Source organism: Globicephala melas, chromosome 1 (assembly GCF_963455315.2).
Source record: "Globicephala melas chromosome 1, mGloMel1.2, whole genome shotgun sequence".
Lineage (NCBI taxonomy): Eukaryota > Metazoa > Chordata > Mammalia > Artiodactyla > Delphinidae > Globicephala > Globicephala melas.
In genome coordinates, this window is record NC_083314.1 from 83,061,783 (window position 1) to 83,078,880 (window position 17,098).

The following is a 17,098-nucleotide window of genomic DNA, read 5'->3' on the forward strand; positions in this document are numbered from 1 at the left end:
TAAAGCATTGTTTATTTACTCTTCCAGAACAATGGCCCCAGAACCAAATGGCAGACCAAAGAATACAGTGAAATCAATAAAGTGTAGTAGGTGGTGCTCAGGGTGAAAACATCTAGAGAAGTGATAAAAGATACACCAACTGGCCAGTCATCCTGCAAGAATTTACTGTGTGCTTGTTTGATCTAGGCTATTTGATTGCAGGACCAGCTAGTTTAAATAAAGAAGGAGACAGTTGTAAGGATATCAAGATCTCAGGTGAATTGGAGCTGGAAATTGGAAGGCCACTGGGGGCTAAGACAGCCCTTCGCCCACCTTGCTCTCTGTGGGACAGCACAGTGAGGCGCAACAAGCATGACAGCATAGATAAGACTTTCAAGTCCACGGTCTGCCACTTCCTAATTCATCTGGACAAGCTAACTCTCAATGTTGATTTCCTAATCTGTAGAATGGGGATAATAACTACCTCAAAGGGTGACAGTGAAGATTAAACGAGACGATGTTTGCCAAGTGTTTGGCACAGGACCGTACTCAGAAAATGCTAGTTTCCTATTGCCCTCGTTTGTGCGAGGCTGTATACCAAGTTTAGAAGCATCACATCTAAAAACAGTTTTCATGGCACGTGGAAAGCAAACCATTAGCGTTTACACTGCTGAAAATCCAAGAATTCTCTACAACACAGAGAGAAGATATTAAACAAACAGACACTTTCCCAGCATCTCCCTTTTTCTGGCACCAAATAACAATATCATTAATTAACATTTACACAATGCTTAACAGTATAGAAACCATTTTTATCTAATGTCTCCTTCTGTTCTCATAATGACCTTGTAAGGCTGATATACTTATTAGCCTCCGATTACAGCTGAGGTTAAATAAGCTGGTCAAGGCCACATGGCTTATAATCAACACATTGGGATTCAAGCCTGGCCCTTCAACTCTAAAATCTGTTATGCTTTTCAGTGCAGTCACCAGAATCTAATTAAGTTCAGTATTGACTATTTCAGGAACTGATCGCCCAATTTATTACCTGATTCCCCACCCCCTTCCCACCACTGCACAAGGTAAAGTCCAAACAATGTACTATGGCTATTAAAAGTCCTTCACAGCTTGGTTCCAGCTTCTCTTTCCAGCCTGGTAGAGCGTATTAACCAAGCACACTGTACTCTTCTGTGCCTCTGCGGGTTTGCTCACCTTTTCCTGTCCTAAAAGTGTCCCTTCTAGTCCAGTGATGTCCCACAAAACTTTCAAGGTCCAGTTCAACTGCTGCTCCCTCTAGAAAGCCTTCCTCTTAGCCCCACACCAGGCAGAATTATTCCTTCCCTCCTCTGGCTTCCCTAGAATGTGTTCACACAGCTTCAAACTAGAGTAACTATAGATGGTGACAGGAACAAAAGTTTTTTCACCTTTGCATCCTCAGAATCTATCACAGCACCTGGCACATAGTAGATATTCAATAACTGTTTATTGAATTGAATTTGTTGAACGTTCCAAAAATTGTGTAACCACAACAGAATTGGTCCTGGAAGAACGTATTTTGGTCATGACGATTATTTGCATATACTCTGCCTACCTCAGAGCACTGTAAATGAGGTCAGAGTCCTTTTCTTACTCATCACTGTACCCCTGACAGCACTCACCATGCTTTGTTCTTAATAAACACACAATAACGTTCAAGAAATGGGAATTCTTTAATATAATATAAAGATATGCAATAATTACATGAAGAGAATTGTGAAGTATAATAATTAAATTTCATGTCTTCTGGTCAAAGGGCATATGTACTTTGAAGGCTTACCTTGTAGAGTGTGCCCAGGTAAGAAACACCTGGGCACACAATCCCAATTGTGGAATGCAAAGCGCAGGGAGCTTGGTAGCTCTGCAGCTCACCATCCCAAATCCCCCACTATGCCAGGAAAGAAGCAATGCTCTGATCAGGCACTAGTTTCAAATAATTTCTCCAAGATGGCGCAAGGTACCTAAGAACAAGTGGTAACAATAATTAAAAGCAAAACCAAACAAAGTACGTGTGAGCTGGGCCCTGCTATTATATTACACAGTGATCATCCTACTGCTAATTTATAAGAGGCAGGGAAAGCAGTGGTTAAAGCAGGAACTGCCTCTGCTCCAGTTTCCTCACCTAGAAAAGGAGAATAATGCTTGTAACTACGTCATCAGGTTGACGTGAAAATTAAATGAGTTAATATACTGAAAGAGCTTAAAACAGTGTCTGCCACATAGAGTAAGAGTTTGCTTTTCATTATTATTGTTGTTGCTGCTGCTGCTGTTATTAATGACAGAACAACAGGGCAATTTCAGGGGGAAGATGCAAAATGTTCGCCAACCTCAACCAAATTCTAGGCCAAAGTCACTTTGTTTTACTGACCTAGATTTCATTACCAGACCTGGATACTAAAGGAAATCATTAGGTATCGTTGACTTTGCCCTTGAGTGGATCTGAAGCCTCAGAAGTAGTTGGAGATCTTTCCACATCTCCAATGGGCTTTCTGGATTGGATAAAGTGAAAGATTAAAAATTGAGCCCTCCCCCTTTCTTTCCCATCCATCTCCACTCTACCCTCCCTCTGCTGCAGAAAGATTAAAAATTGAGCCCTCCCCCTTTCTTTCCCATCCATCTCCACTCTACCTCACCAGTGCCTGAGAGCACTCTGTGCCTCTCTGACCATTGTCACCCTCATTCTTCCCCTGCCAATTGTATCCCACTTGTCCTTGGGTCCTTTAGCCCTTTCCCTGTGACCATGAACCTCATTTATCACTCATGTGTCTGCGTCCGTATGGCACTCATCATCTGGCTTATACAGGTCCCTGTACTTTCCTGTGTGTTAATCTTATTTCTCAGAGAGCAATGAACTCTGCAAAGGCAGGCCAAGCGCCTGCCTGGTGCACCAGGTTAATCTGCGCTCTGAATTCCTGCTGCCTGTCTGTAAGGAGGTGCATGATTTTACTCTGATATTTCGCTCTCTTTAGAAAAAAATTTTAGTGCCTGTGATGGGTTGAGAGAATCTAGTCATGTTTTACAAAAGACCTTAAAAGAAAATGTAGAGTAACACGCACCAGGTATTGTCCAGGTGTTTATTTTAAATAACTTTTTCCTAGGTGTTAATTTTAAACCCTCTTCTGTTTTCACAGAGGGTACTGCTCCTTTGACATATGTCTTAGAAAGGAAGAGTTCTTCCTTCCCAGGTAGCTGCACGGCCCAGTCCTACCCAGTTTTGAAACCAGTCTGACAAAGACCAATGTTTTCCCAGGGGCTCAGACCCTTACCTGGTAGGTCTGGAACCTGTCTTGTCGCTACCCATCTGCACCATATCTGGTGTACTTGATGCTGAGCCTGACAGGCCATAGCTATCCCTTTCTCCCATCAGAAGGCCCAATTTGTGTGACGGGGCTTCTCCCTCTGTTTCCTACAAAATACTTCCCTTGTGCGCTGGCATGTTTCCTGGTGCCCCAGCTCACTTAGTTAGCCAGCCTGACTCTGTTCATTCCCCCTCCATGGCAGGGGAGCAAGGCACTGCCAGACAAAAGGCTTCAACTTTCAGTGCTCTTATGGGACAAGTTAAGATTATCGAACATTAAGGCCAAGATCAAGGTTAATCCACTGCAGGGAAATGCTTATGATGGAATAGTAACCCAGAACCAGGAACTCAGAACCAAGCTTAACTATATGTTACTATGCTATACTGACTGCTGCCAGATTGATTCATTACACTGGACCTTCTCAGAAAGCAATGGCTTGAGTCAAGTATGAATTCACTGACCCCTGCAGTGGGCAGCTGGGCATCCTTCTGAGGAGCTCCTGAGCCAGAGCTGATTCTAGCTTCTCAACTTTCACCTCCAGCCCCTACCACAGAATCCTGCACAGCTTAATGCCAATCCCTCTGAGACAAGATTTTCTAAGGTTTTCCTTCACGGGAACTAGAGCTCAAAAATAAATCTAGGGGTAGGAGGATACACCAGTCCTCGCGTGCTACCTGGAGGCTCCCGCCTTAGCACCGCACCAAGTTAAGAGTCCTTTAACGGAGTTCCAGGAGCTGCCACCGGCTCATCAAAACAGGGTGCCCTGGTATGGTTCTCCAGCCCTCGTCCCCCTAATGCTGTCATTTCCAACTAAGAAAGTTTTTATTCGCTGGGCCTGTTTGCCAAAACTCATATAAATCAGAGTGCACCACTTTGCAAGACTTAGATTTGATTAATCTTAAAAAATTTAGAAGCTGCATGAGTGGGGTTTGAGATTAAGTGTGCAAAGATGTCTAGGAGCAGCCTCCCCACAGCCTTCGGATTGAGATGGATGAGGCACAATACTGGGTTTGAGTTGCCCATAATTGGAAAAGCGTGTGCCCAAAATATCACATTTATCCTCCCTTTCTCCAAGAGCCATAACTCTAAGGCCTTCCGTTAGAACCTCAATAAAGTGAATGTCTTCAACTTTAAGGGTCCCAGATACTCTCGGCGTTTATGATACTTACAGAACAGGGTTAGGAATGCTGCAGATAAAAGGTACTGTGCAGGGAGAGGGGGGTCAGTTTCCTAAAGGGATCTGGCCGCTAGGCTTCCCTGAGAAAGCAGCACAAAACTGTCGATGAGCAGCATTTGTGAGTGAGTGAACAATAGGAGGGAGTGTGAACACACAAATCCAATTTGGTAACTCCGGGAGGGAGGCTGTGCCCATAGCGGTCACGGCATCCTCCCAGAAGGCACCCAGGGCACAGTGAGAGTTGCTAGGGGCCAAATTCTAGGGCCTCCATTCACACTCTGTTCTACATAAGTGGACGTGGTTCCTGAAGCTTTGCCAACCTGGTGGCTTGTGAGCAGCAGAAGCCAAAGGAGAGACCAAAATGTGAGCCCCAGGGGCAGGTTCATACGTCTGCCCTCTCGAAGCCCTGAAATTGTGCCAGTGGCATCCGCATAAGAAGCTGAGGGATGACATTCATATAAGCATTCAGCAAATGCCAAGCACCTGCTCTGTGGCAAGTCTTGGGCACGGTGTTGTGAGGAATGCAAATATGTACAAGAAACATTCACCTATCTGAAGAAGCATGCGGGGTCTCTTACCTGGCCACGACTCCGCTGCCTGACTACGACTTCAGTGTGCCAACACCTAATCTGCTATTTGCTCCCTGACCACCTGTCCCCATCCTTTTCCATTTCACCCACCCCTGCTTCCTTAACTCTTCTTATTTTAAATGACATAATGCAGACCCCAAAACAGAAACAACTGTAGATTAGACCTTGGACTTCAAATCTCTCCAGAAAATTAACTTTGTTCTTTGCTCCCTTTGGAATACTTAAATGTTGACATTTAAAAGTTCTACTGGGGCTTCCCTGGTGGCGCAGTGGTTGAGAGTCCACCTGCCGATGCAGGGGACACGGGTTCGTGCCCCGGTCCGGGAAGATCCCACATGCCGCGGAGCGGCTGGGCCCGTGAGCCATGGCCGCTGAGCCTGCATGTCCGGAGCCTGTGCTCCGCAACGGGAGAGGCCACAACAGTGAGAGGCCCACGTACCAAAAAAAAAATAGTAATAAATAAATAAATAAAAGTTCTACTAGTGTTTTGTGTGAGTGTGTCTGTATTCACACCCATCACCCATACACAAATAATTCATAGGGGATGTTTCTAGTTAAGCACAGGCCCAGTGCTATAAAACCAACTTTCAATGTGAATCATAAATTAAACTTAAGTATTAAAAAGTTGGCAAGAACCTTAACACGAGATTTTATTTTCATTACAAGTCTGTTGAGTTTGAATAAGGGTCATGCGTAGTAGCTAAGCGGAAGAGTGCCATGTCAGAAAAGGAAAAGGGGCTGATTCCTCTTGTTTATATTTTCGAAGGTATAATGCAGGGTCTAAAGAGATGGTATCAATTAGTACAATATTCTGACCACTCATTGGAGCTGGTGGAGTTGGTAACACAAAGAATGAAGGGGCAGGGACTTCCCTGGTGGCGCAGTGGTTAAGAATCCGCCTGCCAATGGAGGGGACACGGGTTCGAGCCCTGGTCTGGGAAGATCCCACATGCCGTGGAGCAACTAAGCCCGTGCGCCACAACTACTGAGCCTGAGCTCTAGAGCCCACGAGTCACAAATACTGAGCCCAAACGCCACAGCTTTTGAAGCCCGCGCGCCTAGAGCCTGTGCTCCACAACAAGAGAAGCCAAGCAATGAGAAGCCCGTGAACCGCAACGAAGAGTAGCCCCCGCTTGCTGCAACTAGAGAAAGCCCACGTGCGGCAACAAAGACCCAACGTAGACAAAAAAGAAAAAAGAATGAAGGGGCAAGTTAACAGACACCTGAGGATCACAACAGGGCAGTTCACAGGTACCAGCCTATCAACACTCCCTGGGGAACTGCGCAGAGTGCAGCATCCCAGGCTGCCCTGAGGTCCTGAGTGAAGAGGTCTGGTGGTGATTCTGATGTAGGTGGTCAGGGGGCCATAATGAGAAACTCACATGCTTAGTGAAAACCTGCTCACCAATCCTCCGTCTATATGAAGGGCACACAGGGGTTCATGTGATTATTCCTTCAATTTATTCTTAGGTTTAAATTTTTGTAAAATAAAAAGTAAAACAAAAAACCCATCCTCTCACTATGTGCCTAATTCTCCAAACACCTCTACATCTCAGAAACATAAGCAAATAAGACAAAGGGGAGCTGGAATTTACCTCCAGCCCCTAGTTCTTGGCTCAGTCCAGATCTATGTGTGCCTTGAAATTCCTCTACACTTGTTGAAAAGCCACATAGGGGATGCTTAGTCAGAAGCCTGGCCACTTTAGATCAGACCAGATGACAGACTGACAGCGTATACTAAGGGGTACTTTTGTGCCGGACCCTCCAGAGGACAGAAGAGGGGCCCTGCCAGATCCACAGGTGTAGATGCCTTTTCCCCACTGGGTGAGGAGCCGCAGTCAGAAATTCTTTTCCTAGGGGCTAAGAACCCAACATATGTGACTGATTAGAGCTAATATCTCATTTCTAATTCCATTGATTCCTTGAAAAGAGCATGTCTCAAAGACCATGGCTATTCTTAGCAATTTCAACTCCTCCCCCACGGTGCTCACTGCCTCCGAGACAGGGAGAAGGTGGCCAGCAGGGACTCTTTTTTTTTTTTTTCTTTTTTTTGCGGTACGCGAGCCTCTCACTGCTGTGGCCTCTCCCGTTGCGGAGCACAGGCTCCGGACGCGCAGGCTCTGCGGCCATGGCTCACGGGCCTAGCCGCTCCCGCAGCATGTGGGATCTTCCCGGACCGGGGCACGAACCCGTGTCCCCTGCATCGGCAGGCGGACTCTCAACCACTGCGCCACCAGGGAAGCCCAAGGACTCTTGTCAGACGTGGGCAGCGAGGATTCCTGCCCCTTTCCAAGCGCCGGTGGGACACGATGTCCAAAGCACATGACTGCAGTCAGAGACACAGACCCATACGGGGGTCTCTTCCGCCTCCTGTCTTTCCCGTTTCCAAGCCACAGCTGTGGTAGAGCCACCATTAATAACGAGAAGGCTCCTTTCTGGGCTCAAGAACTCTCCGACTTCCTCATCCAAAATGCATTCCTTCTCCCTGGCCCTTTAATCTTCCTGTGGTTTGGTAGGAAATCCTCCCCATGGCCTTCCTTTTTGTTACCGCAGGGAATAAAGGAAAAGCTTGGGTCCCATCCATCTGAACAAAAGATTTTAGTCTTCAGAGTGAATTTCTCAATGTAGACATAGCATTTCAGGAGGCCTGACCCTTGTACCCCTCGGACAGAACTGAGGAACAAATAGAGTTGGACTTGCCCAGTCAGCCCTTTCGAGCTGTGTGGGGTTCCACACAACACCTCGCTGGTTTTCCCTGTGGTGGCCTCAGTGAGTGTTTATTGAGCTGAGTTAATCACATGGAATCCCCCTCAGCATTCTTCATAGCCAGCCCTTGTTTTTGAGAGGTCCTGTGGTTTCACAGACAACACCTCAGACCCAGAACAAATGACCTGATACCTAGTTCCAGCACTGCCACCAAGCAGCTGTGTGATCTCAGGCAAGTCTCCTGACTTCTCTGAGTCTCACTTTCTGCATCAGTGAGAACAAGAGCCTTGAATCAGAGCTACTCAATGTTTTCTATGACCTCTTCAAGGTCTAAAGAGGGACAAATAAAGATCTGAGTCAATGCCGTAAGTAGACATTTCCACCAAGTTGCCAAAGGCCACCATATATTTCTATGTTCTGGTCTCTATTCTTCTGGCTTTGAAATAGACCAAGTTGAACGTAACCTCATGGTTCACATTTGTACGGCAAAAATCAGAGCCCCCAAAGCCAGCACTGGGGATAAAATGATGATAAATGGAAACTAACTCTATCATCCAAAAGTACCCCCTCAAACTCTGAAGAAATATTGATAATAACTCTCCATCTGCTGAATAAATCAGAACAAGACTGGAGATCCTACCCGACATTGTTTGAGCATGGAGGACAGCCAGTAAAGTACTAGGGTTTCATGAAAACTGATCTCAGGAGGACTGACATAAATAAAACATGTCAAAGTTTTAAAGAGGAAAATGAAAATAAAAGGGATAGCAGAAGTGTTTTCTGTTTATTATTATCCTCATTGTAAAGAACTTTTGTAGAAACAGCACAGGTCTAGGAATCAAGACGCTTGCCTTCCAATATAGTCTGTACCACTGTTTCCCACCTAAACTTTAAGATCATTTCACCTCTACCCAGGCTACTTCGCCTGGTGATGGTGAGGCGCGAATAAAAAATTAAATAAAACATACAAAAGTTCTTTGAGAAAAAAAGTGCCTAAAACCTAAGATACTATGTGAATAAACTGCATGGTTAATTACAAATAACAGTAGTGGAATAACTCCTCCAAGTACTAGAGTGAAAGAGCTGTGGAAGGCAGAGCCTGTAGGGCGCCCCCTGCAGGTTGTCCCAGATGCTGGCACCAGGCTACAGCCCAAGATTTCCAGCCCTACGGGACCCTCAGGGGATCTGAGCTCAGCTTGTGCTAAGCAGCGAGACCTGTGGTGAGGATGAGTGGGGGGGAGCTGAGTGAGAAAGCTCAGCTTAGTCTTTACTGCCAAGATTCCTACAATGCTATTAAGGCCCACCGGGGTCCCCTCCCCACCAAGTCCCAGATCTGTTGGAAAGGGCCCAGATTTTTAAAAGTGAGGCTGTTAGTTATCCTGGCCTCTTGCTCTCTTTGATCTAAATACTCTGGGGGAGAGCCCAGGTTCTCCCAAAGTCCTCTCAAAGCGCCAGGTAGCCCTGGGTGACGGATGGTCAGTTACTACTTGGAGTGTGAGAGGGGTTAGGGAACCTCTACCAGTCTGCAGACCTGTTGGCTTATATAGAGATTTTTGGTGCCTCCAGTGAATATCTGTTATGTTCCCCACCCCCAAACAATGTAAATGTAGTCTACAGTCTAAATGACTAATCAGCCATATAATGGACCAAAATATCTTCTTAGGCTAAAGTAAGAACAGCTGTAATGATTGTAGTACATAGCTGGAAACTCAAACTGGGATAAGGCCAATAATTTATAGTTATCTCTGCATGTTTACATAAATGTGGTCAAATGCCAGGATTGCTAGCATGTACCATATGGAAAATAAACTCATTCTTTTGGGGGACGAGAGGGGTGCTCTCTTAGATATTCTATCTGAGAAAGAGCTTGAAAATACATGGCATAGAAAGTAGAGTGTGCAATCTGAGATACAGACGATAAACTTCGGGAGTTCAACACCACAAAAAAATTTCTCCTTTTTAAAAGTTGTGTTTTCCAAATTTCTCCCTTTCTTTATCCTTCTTTCCCAGATCCTGAGCTTCTGATGCTGATAAAATGTCTGAAGCTGCTGCCTCAGGGGCACACACTATTCTTCTCAGGCTTCTTGGTTCGTGGGTGGGGTCACAGGAGTGTCAGAGATTGTGTTTGACTTTCTAATATTGACGCAGGGTAAAGTGATTCCCCAAAGAGAAAGAAAAGGGGATTGAATTATCACGTGCCTTGTCAGCCATGATATGGTCCATTTCCACAGCTTTTAGGGCAAGAAAGTTGTGTTACTTGAACAAAATAGGTATTCCAAAGAATCACAGAAGTTTAGCATTTGAGGGAAATTTAAGAATCGTTACATTTTACTGACAAAAACTGTTCCCCAAAGAGGTACAGTGGCTTATTTGAAATGTATTAGTATCAGAGCCATGACTTCCACTTGAAAATACGTATAAAGAGGAAAAATAAGTGAAAGAGGAAGAGGCAAAGGAAGGAAGTTGTTGGTTTTGCAGAGAGAGAGAGTCAGAGACAGAAAGAGACAGAGACAGAGACAGAGAGAGAGAGAGAGAGAGGGAGAATAAAGAAAAAACTAAGAGACTTGAGAGAAAGAAGAGGCAGTCTTGTAAGAGGGCAGAGGCAGAGCAGTTGTTGCACAAATAGGAGGAAAAGGCCATGGTGTATATTTAACAATATCCCACGCTTCCCCTCTTTGACTTCCTTTGTGTGTTAACCAACCCTCCAACTTGCCAGATGGCATATCTCAGAAGAATCCAGATTTCTGGGCAATCCCAAGCATTGGAAAGCCTGCCACCAGCTTTAACAAATAGATCTTAACAAATAGTCTAATTTGGACCATCTTTTCATTTTTTGATTTTTGTGGGTTTTTTTCCCCCAGCCACACCTAAACCATTCCAGAGAGATGAAACTCTCTAGTGATTCTATTCCCAGAAGGAAACGGACTGTCTTAAAGCATCTGGCCTGGTGCCCTCATGTTGTCACAGTTCATAGCTCATCTTTCTCTGTGCCCTGGGCAGATGATCTGAATATAGAGTTTACGTGAACTTCAAAGAAAGCTGGCAGGATGGAGTTGGGGCCTCACTGCTTTAATCAAGATGGATTCAAAACCTTTCCTTATCAAGTAGAAAACTAAAACCAGCAACGGAGAATTAATTGACACTGACTAGAAAGGAAATGGCAATTGAAAAGGTGCAGGAAGCTCAATTATATTTAAAGTGATAATACCCTCCTAGCAGTTGATGACGGATCAAGTTTACTTCTTGCCTCCATAAATAACATTAGCACATGGAATTAGATAGCCTCCTATAAGGCACGAGGAGTGTGGGAAAATGTGCAAAAGCTCAAAAACCTTGTTTCCGCCTGCATGTCAGGATAATGATAGTCCTCCCTCCTTGACTTGAGTCTCCCTGTTCAAGCTTCTTTGGTTTATAGCGGGAGCTGCACCAACTGGCCACTCCCCCGTGACTCTGCATCTCAGTGGGACATCACTCAACCCTCCACCTGCTTCTTCTCTTCTCAGGTTCTTCTTCACATGGGGACCATCCACATGGGACGCATCAAAGGTTGACTTGGGTTCTAAGTTGTTTTTCCCCAAGTTGGTCTCCTTTGGGAAAGCACCAAGTCGGGCACATAGTAGGCGCTCAAAGATGCTTCTTGAGTAAACGAGGGAAAAAGAAACTATCACTCCTGTAACCTCACCCCAGCGCCCGCACCATGTTAAGCACACAGAGAATATCTGAGCCTTGTTCACAACATGGGGACAAGATGGAGCCCCTACCACTCTAGACTAAGCAGCTTACCGAGTCCCTGGCTGAGAAGACACTGAAAGCCACCTGGAAGTCTTTCAGTGCCAGAGCAGGAAGAAGAGTTGGGGAAGAAAGAAGGCAGACAGGGGAAGAGGTGCCTGGAGCCAGTCCTGGCCACGAATGTCTCACCAACTTCTTCACGGACTATTTTTTGTTGTTGTTGTTCTCTCCTTCTTCTAAAACAAAGAAACGATTTCTAAGACCTCTACTTCCCTCAGCATCTTACAGACATCAAAGGGGGACTTTGTTCAAAAATAGGACCCAAAAAGAAAGATAAGCACTAACATATTGAATGTTTTTCACTCTCCCTTAGGGAGTTTTTTCAAATGACACAAAGAACATCACCCCCTTTCCCCAACCTACTCCCACTCCGAGTCTGCTGCTGCTTTTGCTGTTCAGTCCTCTCCAAGTAAAGATGCGATCAAGGGGAAGATATGCACAATATGCTAGGACTTTCCTCTCATGTTCTAAGGGGCAGCGGAGAGGCAAAAGAAGAAACTAGACAGAGCTAGTAAAGGCAAATCCCTCTAGGAACATGTACAGTATTTTAAAAAATATTTTTCAAAGAAGATAAGCGGTCAGTAAGCACATGAAGAGATGTTCAGCATCGTTAGTCATTAGAGAAATGCAAATCACAACCACAATGAGATATCACTTCCCACTCACCAGGATAGCTAAAGTAAAAATGACAGAAAATAACAAGTGTTGATGAGGATCCAGGGACACCGGAACCCTTCTACATGGCTAGTTGGAATATAAAATCGTGCAGCTTCTTTGGAAAACAGTTTCGCAGTTTCTTAAAAAATTAAACACAGACTTATATGACCCAACAATTCCATTAAGTTTATACCCAAGAGAACTGAAAACATATGTGCACACAGAAATTTGTATACAAATGTTCACAGAAGCCCTATTCATAATAACCAAAAGATGGAAACAACCAAAAGATGGACCAAACGTCCATCATCTGATGAATAGATAAGATGTTCTATATTCATACAATGAAATATCATTTAGCCATAAAAGGAATGAAGTACTAATATATGCTACAACATGGATGAACCTGAACAGATGATAAGTGAAAGAAGCCAGATACAGAAGTCCACATACTCTATGATCCATTTATATGAAATATCCAGATAGGAAAACACAGGGACAGAAAGTAAATTAGTGATTGCCAGGGGTTGGGGAGAGGTGATAATGCAGAATGACTGCTAAGGGGTCAGGGTTTCTTTCAGGAGTAATGAAAATTTCCTAGAATTAGATAGTAGCAATAGTTGCACAACCTTTTGAATATATTTAAAAAAAAACATTGAATTGTACACTTTAAAAGGGTAAATTGTATGGTATGTGAATTATATATCAATAAAAAAGATATTTTAAAAGATCCTGGTATTTCTTTTTTTTTTTGGCGGTACATGGGCCTCTCACTGCTGTGGCCTCTCCCGTTGTGGAGCACAGGCTCCGGACGCTCAACCATGGCTCACGGGCCCCAGCCGCTCTGCGGCATGTGGGATCTTCCTGGACTGGGGCACGAACCCGTGTCCCCTGCATCGGCAGGCGGACTCTCAACCACTGTGCCACCAGGGAAGCCCGATTCTGGTATTTCTTAAAGGACATTAAGGACTCTGCTGGGAACTCTAATATCAACTTGAAAAGTCTTTCTAGTTCCAGTGAGCACCAGCCTCCTCACCCCTCATCTCCCAACTCCAATCCCAATGCAGCCCAGATCCATAATCCCTAGCTATCTACCCCTAAAGGAAAAAAACAGGAGGACAGATAGCAATCAGCAATTGGAGGTGAATTCAGACTCATCTGACTTTTGCAGACATTCCCTGTGCGGAGGTGGGGAGGAGGCTGGACAGAGGAAGAGGAATAATGGAAGGTGAACTGCCATATCCCTAGAAGTGGCCACACAATGAGTGTGAAAGGAAGGCAGTGTCTCCAGAGAGGCCTCTCTTGAATCCCTCTCCGAGTGTTGACTCTACATTAGTGCGGCCAGCATAATCCGCTTTAGACACAAAAGTAGTTGACGGAAGATGGGAGGTCAGCTCTGAGCAAATGTGAGGCTTGTCTGCCTGCTGGGCTCCTGCCTGGGTTCCCACTTTGCTGGCCTAACTTCTCCCTTTCTCTCTCCTAGGATGTGTGACATCCTCTGAAGGGATGCCAGTGTATCGCATGATTAGTTGCTTATTTAACTGTTTTTAAAGTTCAACTCTAAAAAACCAAAATGATATCTTTAGAAGAGGCTAGGGGACAAAGTGAGAGAGTGACATGGACATATATTCACTACCAAACGTAAGGTAGATAGCTAGTGGGAAGCAGACGCATAGCACAGGGAGATCAGCTCGGTGCTTTGTGACCACCTAGAGGGTTGGGATAGCGAGGGTGGGAAGGAGGGAGACGCAAGAGGGAGGAGATATGGGGATATATGTATATGTATATCTGATTCACTTTGTTATAAAGCAGAAACTAACACACTGTTGTAAAGCAATTATACGCCAATAAAGATGTTAAAAAAAAAAAAGAAGAGGCTAGGGAACATTTTTACTTTTTTTTTTTTTTTTAAATAGCTTTTATCTTGCTTTTCCTATGCAAATCATACCACTAAAGAAAACAAAACTATCTGGGTACTTAATTAGAATATTTTAACAAATTCACAAAGAAAGAATAATAGAATTGGAAAGTCAGTGTAATCTTAATGAACTAACAAATAGAGTGTTGGACATCAATGACTACTAATACCACAAGGATAGACATTGAGATGTATATGCCTCCTGATGAAGAACATATCACCCACGAGGTTGTCATGACCAAAAGGTTAGAAGAAAAGAAGAGAGAACCTGGATTGGATAAGTGGAAACATAGAAGAGGAACAGACTAAGCTTTGCTCTGGGGAAGCAATCAGTAAAATTCAGACTGTAGGAAACTGCAGAAAAGTGATCCAATTTCTTCATTAAGTGAATTGTAAGGAAAAATAAGGTCATGGTGGGGAAAACCTATGCATTAAAAGATGTTTAAAAGATAATTTAGGGGAATTCCCTGGTGATCCAGTGGTTAAGACTTTGCCTTCCAATTCAGGGGTGTGCGGGTTCGACCCCTGGTCAGGGAGCTAAGATCTCACATGCCTCGCGGCCAAAAAACCAAAACATATAACAGAAGCAATATTGTACCAAATTCAATGAAGACTTTAAAAATGGTCCACATTAAAAAAAAAATCTTAAAAAAAAGATAATTTAAAAAACAGGTAAAATGAAACTAGTGTTTAGGAACATACACTTAGGTGATAAGACTAAAGAAAAGTGGTAAGTGGTTGCAGTGAAAGTTAGGTGGGCTGGTGGTTACTCTAGCAGGGAGAGAGGCCATGGTTGAGGGGGAGCATTTAGGGGGCTTCTGGGGTGACTGGAAAAATTCTCTTATCATGGGTAGTGTTTATAAGAGTCCCAGCCTTAAAGCAGTGATTTTAACCTGCACGTTTGCTTTTTATGGTTTTCTGATACTTATTATAACAGGAACAAAGAGTTTTAAATAAAATTTAAATGAATTAAAGTCAGCTATGATGGGAGAGATGGGAAAGAAAACCCAGAAAATAGAAAGAATGATACTAAGAGTCACATTTCTGTGACACCATTACTTTTTATGGCAAAAGCGAGAACTCATTTCTTTACTACAAAGGGGACTGTTGGTGGGGGCTTCCCTCTTTGAAATGCACACTTATTTAGCCACCTAGAATTCTTGCAATGGAGTTAAGGTGGAGATGGAAGGGTTAGTAGGGAAGAGACTGAAACAGAGACTGGCTAGGTGATCGTTTGTGTGGGCTGGGGGAACGGGAAACATCTTGAGACCACCATTTGGTAGAGGCCTGGGCAGCAGCATGGAAGGCATATGGCATAGTATCTGCAGTGACCCCCACCAGTGAGACACCAGCTTCCCCAGGAGCAGCTGGGGAAGTCAGGACCCGTGCGGGGAAATGTCAGCCATGTCACAACCTTGGCAGCACAGAAGCGAGGCCTCTGTGTCTGCCTGTCCGCATGTCTGTCAGCATGATATTTTGGGTCAATAAATATTCACTAGGATGCACCATTTCAGCTGACCTATGCTACCCCCTCTGCTGCAGGAGAAAATAAACAGGGCTGGTAGGTGCAGAGGACTCCTGCCCCCTTCAGAGCTGCCATTGTGCTCTGTGTGTGAGCCAAGAGCTCAGGCAAATGTTTGCCTCCTTGAGTCCGTTGGGACTTGTGCATCTAATATCTGGCAAGAACCCAACTCCTTCCCTGTGTGTTAAATGGTAACATAGTGCCATCGACATGTCAACTCTGAGAGAATAACATTCAAGGGGAGGTTAGTTCATCAGTGAGCAACTCTCTGTAACGTGCCAGTGGGAGGATTACCCTGGCATAGTTTCTTTTTTCCTCCTCTGTGCCCTCAACATCTATGTCCATATATCTGTTTGCATTTTTCCTTTCATTGCTATTGTCTAGGTATCTGTGTTCACAGCCAGACTGGGAGCCATTCAGTAAACAATAAATGTTCAATAAACATTTACTGAGCATTCTTATGTGCAAAGCATGATGCTAGATAAAGTGGCAAACAAAAGAGTACCTCACAGACCTAAGAGATATTAAACAAATATACAAATAAATGCATCATTACACATGTTGCGAATGCTGAGAAGGAAGAAAAAAAAGGTAAGATGAATGATTACATAAGGAGATCCGTTTGATATTGCCACATCAGGGAAAACTTCAGTGAGAAAGAATAAGTAGGGATTGGTCAGCCTAGGGATGCAGACTGTGCTGCTGGGCAGGGAGTGTGTCCAGAGCATGAGGGTGAGAGGGACAATGGTGCAAGCCAGGGATGGAGAGGGATGGTGCAGGGTCATGATATGAAGAGCCTGGTAGACCTCGATAAGGTCTTAGATTGTTTACCTAAGGTCAAGGGGAAGGAGCACACGTTTAGAACTGGAGGACTTGTTAGGTAACTAGCACAGTGGACAAAAAGAGTGATGATGGAGGTATGGACCACAGTGGAGTGATGGAGAAAAGTCAGCCTCTCACTGTTGTGGCCTCGTTGCCTCGTTGCCTAGGACAGTCAGCAGATCTGAGACGTATCTGGGAGGCAGATTTGTTAGGAATCTTTGGTGGATGTGAGTGGTAAGGGTTCATTTCACAACTTTGGGAAAAAGCACCCAGGTAGGTGAAGGTAGCATTTACTAGCAAAACACAATATCCAAACAATACAAGACTAGCACATAAACGCACAAATGCTAAAGCATGACTAAACGCATTTCTGAATATCAATACAAACGCTCCAAATAAAAAATTAGCAAATTGAATCCTAGTGTAATACTAGTAGCTAACATGTATTAAGCATATAAATTTACAATGGGCCAAACACTGTTTTAGCTATATTAACACATTTATCTCCACAACCACAACATAAGTACTATTATTGTCCTCATTTTACTGACGGGTAAATTGTGGTTCAGAATAATGAGCTACTTTACCTGTATCAACATGGAT

At 44.2% G+C, this 17,098-nt stretch overlaps 1 protein-coding gene across 5 annotated transcripts in view; it reads right to left on the minus strand.

Moving 5' to 3' along the window:
* The window catches only part of HAO2 (hydroxyacid oxidase 2), a 214,661-nt gene that overhangs the window by 145,046 nt on the left and 52,517 nt on the right, over positions 1-17,098 (minus strand). Inside the window, exon 3 of one of the 5 annotated variants that reach the window (XM_060300707.1) lies at positions 1,796-1,976. The exons of the other annotated variants lie outside the window; for them this stretch is intronic. The gene's annotated coding sequence lies outside the window, so the exon portion shown is untranslated. The remainder of the gene's footprint in view (positions 1-1,795; positions 1,977-17,098) is intronic. 5 annotated transcript variants of the gene reach the window in all.